Source organism: Bison bison, unplaced genomic scaffold (assembly GCF_000754665.1).
Source record: "Bison bison bison isolate TAMUID 2011002044 unplaced genomic scaffold, Bison_UMD1.0 scf7180017864079, whole genome shotgun sequence".
In the NCBI taxonomy this organism is placed as follows: domain Eukaryota; kingdom Metazoa; phylum Chordata; class Mammalia; order Artiodactyla; family Bovidae; genus Bison; species Bison bison.
Window position 1 is genome coordinate 1,809,989 of NW_011494651.1, and position 5,248 is coordinate 1,815,236.

General features: G+C 49.1%; 1 protein-coding gene across 3 annotated transcripts in view; it reads left to right on the plus strand.

Annotated features, from left to right (window-relative positions):
• The first annotated feature begins 6 nt into the window (after positions 1–6).
• The window catches only part of PPARA (peroxisome proliferator-activated receptor alpha), a 73,666-nt gene continuing 68,424 nt past the window's right edge, over positions 7–5,248 (plus strand). The window contains exons 1-2 of one of the 3 annotated variants that reach the window (XM_010837617.1): positions 7–382; positions 935–3,212. The gene's annotated coding sequence lies outside the window, so the exon portion shown is untranslated. Of the gene's footprint in view, positions 383–455; positions 3,213–5,248 lie in introns of those variants that run through there. The other 2 variants (XM_010837614.1, XM_010837615.1) reach the window with 2 other exon arrangements.

A 5,248-nucleotide genomic window follows, 5' to 3' on the forward strand; every position in this document is an offset into this window, starting at 1 on the left:
CGGGGTGAGGGCGCTCGCTGCTGGCTAGTACTGGGGATCCCGGGGCCCAGGGGCCCTCCCCTTGGTCGGCCTCCCTCCGAGCGCCCGGGGCCTGCCTGGAGCCCCGGCGTCCGCAGCTGTCGGTTGGGACTGGGGCCTGGGCAGGGGTCGAGGTCTGGTACCTCAGAGACGCTAGGTGCTCAAGTTGCCCCCACTCCGGAGAGAAGGCCCACCAGGCGGGGGCATCAGGCTCGCCCTTCCTTCTGCATGGTCGAGTTTGGTTGTCCCCGACTGGGGACGTTCCCGAGACGTCCGAGGATCCCCTAGGCCAGGTGGCCCGAGGTCCGGCAGACTGACCCTCGTGCGCCGGGCTTAGACGCTCGGATGGGAGAGACAAGCGCGGGTTAGTTCAGCTTTGCGGAACTGCGCCCACGTTGCGCCTAAGCGCCCTCGGGAGACCCGGACAGGCCGAGCCCAGGGCAGCCTCCGCCGCGGGATGGCCCTCCCAGCCCGGGGCCCGCGGGTCTGACGCTGGGCGCCCGCGCCCGGGTCTCCCCGGGTCCCCGGCTGCGCGCCGCGGTCCTGGCGGAAGTCCGGAGGGCTGCTTCTGCCCCTACGCGCTCCGCAGTCTAACCGGGAACAACGGCACACCCGTGCTCTCCTGCCTTTTGAAGTTTAAAGGCTGGTGGCTGCGCCGCAAACGTCAAGATTCTTTCTAAGAAAAGTCCGGGCTTATATACTACCTTGGATTTCGCGGAGCGCCCTGGGCCATTCGCGGCCGCCTGCCCACCCCTAGTCCCTGCGGCCCCTCCCCAAACTCGGGAGTCCCCTCCTCCCCCAGGCTGCTTGGGAAGGGGTGCGTGGGGCAGGGAGGCGGGGCTGGGCTTTCCTGGGACGACCCTGCCACACCGTAGCGGTTGAAGACGCAGGGTCACGGTGACTTTCCTCTTTCAAGGTGGTGGAGAGTTTGGCAGAACCAGAGCACAGATCGTTTCCTCCTTTACCTTCTTGCCGCCAAGGCCGGAGGAGGAGGGCCCTGCCTCCTCTGGAAAGTAACAGTCTGTGGCCGGAGCAGCCCAGCACCAAGACGTTGTCATCACAGGTAAATAGGAGGTTTGATTTACTCATTTTTTTCCAGACTGAAATATTGAAGTCTTTACTTCCATTGCCCTACAGACTAGCAATTTGAGGGTTAAGTACTACCTTGCCGATGCCACAGTTAGGTCTATTTTCATTTCTTTGAAAGTAAGATAAATGTGGGTAAGTTCTTTTAAGTCCTGAAAACTTGATCGTGTCAGTGTTCTTCAGGAACTTCCTTTCTTTATGGCAGGCTGGTTCCACATAATTTAAAACTAGATAATATGACTGTGAGAAATGTTTTCACTTAACAGACACTTAAGTTACAGACGCCGACAAGTCAGGAGCCGTGCCACGACTTAGCTGTTTTAATTCCAATTTTAATATCAAGCAGATGCTTGCCAAGCTGGTAGGCCAGGTCTAGAAGTGCCATCAGCCAGGACAGTGATACCCTGGAGGAGATGGTTCAGGCTGAGTGGTTCACTGGTCACTGAGGGACCAGGCAGGGAGCTTGACAAACTTCTACACAACTTGGAAGCAACAGCAAATTAATTGACCACAGAAAGCAACGTTTTCCCTCTTCTCCCATCTTGGACGTGTGATTATTTCATAATCATAAAGCAAGTGTTGTTACTAGCTCACGTTTGTCCAACTTGTACCCAGATTTTTAAACATAGTCTGTGTATGTGGGAGAGAGCATGAGAGAGAGGAGAAAAAAAAATGTGTTTCTTCTATAGAAACTATTTTATAAGCTGCTTTATTAAGCATTGGGTTATGGAAAATCTTTTCATGTGAATAAATGTGTTTGTGTCTATATCATATATTTCATCATGCTTAGATAGAATAATTATTAAGCTGATTCTTTAATAGATGTACATTTTAAAATTCATATATTCTATAAATATGTCCTGAGTTTTTAGCTGCCCTGGGATATTGTGTTTAGTATTGGGGAAGGCAACTGTGAATCTGCTCAAGAAGCTGATTTTTATACCAGAATATAAAAAAGGAGCTGAAAGGAGATGAAATTGAGGTGCAGAAAGGGAATCTATTTTTGCCATACACCTTGTGTTTATGATTATATATGATATAATAAATCATATGTTATGATATGTGATAAATGACTGTTAACCAGTGCTTTTTTTTTTGATGTGTTGTCTGTGAGCATCTGTTTTTATAAGGATTAAGTAATCATCTTTAAAAACTTCTATTAAAACATTTCTTTGCTTACTGTAAACATATTTTAAACATGCCACATTTCTCTATTTCCTCTTTCAGTCTGTGTGTGAATGAATATGTCCTTAGCGGCAGAGTGTCTTAACTTCCAAGTGACCGGCGTTGGGGGTGAATGTTTGCACTAATTCTGTTGCACTGCAGTTAGAGGATGTGGCTTTTTGGGAATTTGAGGGCCTCTGTTTTTATTCTGGTTTTGGTGGCTTGGTAGGGGCTTCACAGACGCCTCAAGTAATGCCACAGTTTCTGTTTGCAGGATAGACGTGTGCTGTGTCTGCTGCTTCTGCCTGAGGAGTTACATAGAACAGGCTAGCTCACTTCTAAGGCCATGTGGTTGGGGAAAATTAGGCAAAGAATTGTAATTTCCGACTTGGTGTGAAGATAGTTTTAGGGTTAAGAACCAAACAGGGAAAGCCCTTGATGTCCCCGTGGGCCAGATTTGACAGAACTTGTTTCTTCTTCCCAGTGTTTCTGTCACTTACCTGCAGTGACCTGTCCGGTGGGGAACAGACCTCACCCAGTCTGGTTGGCTTGCTGTGTGGAGCGGTGTTCATTCTTTGCTTCTAGAACGTTTAACTAGCATCTTCTCGTAGCAGTATCGGGGAGGGGTTTATGCACCTCAAAAGATGGAGCGTTTGCCCCTTACTAAGCCCGGCCAGTATATAGTTACTTTGGTAGCTGAGCTGCGTTTGTTTTGCGGTCCCGTCGGAGAAGCAGTCCGACAGAGTGGAGGAGGTGCTTAGGTCATCGCGAGGTTTGATTTTTGTCCCTTCAGGGCCGCCCGCTGGGCCAGGGGACCTCTGTCCCCCTCTCTAGATGCTGACTTTTCATCACAAAATGGCTTTTCGCTCCGCTCCACCTCTTTGAAGGGTTGGGAGGCTCATAAGTGGTGGCAAAGAAGTGCGGGTGAAGATTCTTTGTGGCAGGTAAGAAGCCAGTCTCGCCCAGTCGGGGTCTAAAGGAGCACGCTGGTGCCACCTGCCCGGATCTGGTACCTGTTATTTTGGCTCTGACCATTGGATGATTTTTCAAAGGCTTTTGGAAAGAAGCACATCGCCCACCCTGCATATACACTTTTATTAAAGCAATTTTTTCTTTGCTTTTCTTATTCTTTTTAAAAATGTCTGTTTATGTATTCATCCCTGGCTGAGCTGGGTCTTAGTTGCTGTGAAGGCTTTTCTCTAGCTGCAGAGCGCGGGGGCTTCTCCTTCCGGTGGCTTCTCTTGCGAAGCACACTCTTAGGTGTGTCAGGAGTTACGGCACGTGGGCTCAGCAGTTGCCCAACCAGGGGTCAGACCTGGGCCCCCTGCATTGAGAGCACGGAGTCTTAACCACTGGGCCACCAGGGAAGTCCACGCGCTCAGGTTTTGATGGTGATACATGTTGCATCTGTCCTTCCTCTGGTATCCCCAGACCCTGACAACAGTTGTTGCTCATCCTCGGAGCGTCTCTGGAAACGCAGACTGAAGGAAGTCTTCTTCCACTGAGTCTGACTCGATGAGACGGGCAGTGTGCCCGTCAGTTCTGCCCAGCTCGCCCTGTATCCTGAGTAGGACCTCGACATCCAGATTCTGTGTCCCCAGATTCAACCAACCATGGAGCGAAAATATTCGAGGGTGTAAAATTCCAGAAAGCCAAAAACCAAGACTTGAATTTGCCACCTGCCAATAGCTATACATTGTATCCGCAACTATTTACATTGCATGCATGTAGTATTAGGTATTGGAAGTAATCTCCAGGTGACTGAAAGCCTATGAAGGATGTGTGTAGGTTGTATGCAGATGCTACACCATTTAAGGGACCTGAGCGTGGTGGGCAGGTTTTGGTGCCCCCAAGGGGCCTGGGACCATCCTTGAGGATGCCGACGGAGGCCTGTGCCTGTGCCCTGAGCCACTAAAACGTGAACAGAATTGAATTCAGCGAGTATTTGTCGATTTCTTCTACAGTGCTCAGATGTGGGTAGGAACTAGTGGGGGGCACTTAGAAGGCACTTAGGGCCTACCTGCCTCTGCTGGAGGATTTCCCCTTGGCATTTTGCAACTTCCCTCACACCCAGATGGCCAGAACCCCTCCTTCCATCTGCACTAGACGGGCGTGCTCCTGCATGCCTGCTGGACTCCCACACGTGGCTCCCACGGCATAGGTATTATAAAGGTGGCAGCTGCCATTCAAATTACTCTGTTTATAATTATCACTAGATCTGAGGTATGCGTGCTAAGCTGCTTCAGTCGTGTCTGACTCTTTGTGACTCTATGGGCTGCAGCTCTCCAGGCTCATCTGTCCTTGGGATTCTCAAGGCAAGAATACTGGAGTGGATTGCCGTTTCCTCCTCCAGGGGATCTTCCCAGCCCAGGGATTGAATCCCTTCTCTTACATCCCCTGCATTAGCAGAAGGGTTCTTTACCACTAGTGCCACCTGGGAAGCCCAGATTTGAGGTATATTAAGCATGAAATAGAGTTTCTATGAGGTGGCCTGAGCAGCTAATTAAATAAAATGCTCTTTCTGCAAGATCATGCGTTCTGATTCCAAAAAATTGACTCAGAAGGAAAGAGTTGTGTTCTAAATCTTTGTCAGTTGGGACATGTGCTATTATTTAACAGGGCAAGGGTCCTGTTGGCTCTCCAACTGTGAAGATAAGATACACACAGGAGAAATTAGAGAAAGCATTGCAGAGGTTTGTCTTCTGGTTCAGATGCCACACTCATCGCTTGGCTTTTAATTTTTTAAAAATTTTTATTGCAGTAGAGTTGGTTTACAGTGTTGTGTTGATTTCTGCCGTACAGCAGAGCGACTCAGTTATACATATATATATATATATATGTTCTTTTTCATATTCTTTTCCATCATGGTTTATCACAGGAGATTGGATAGTTCCCATCTGACTGCTTTTACTTTGCTTTATTTAAAGAGATTTGTGGCACTTCCCAGGTGGCACAGTGGTTAAGAATCTACCTGCCAAAC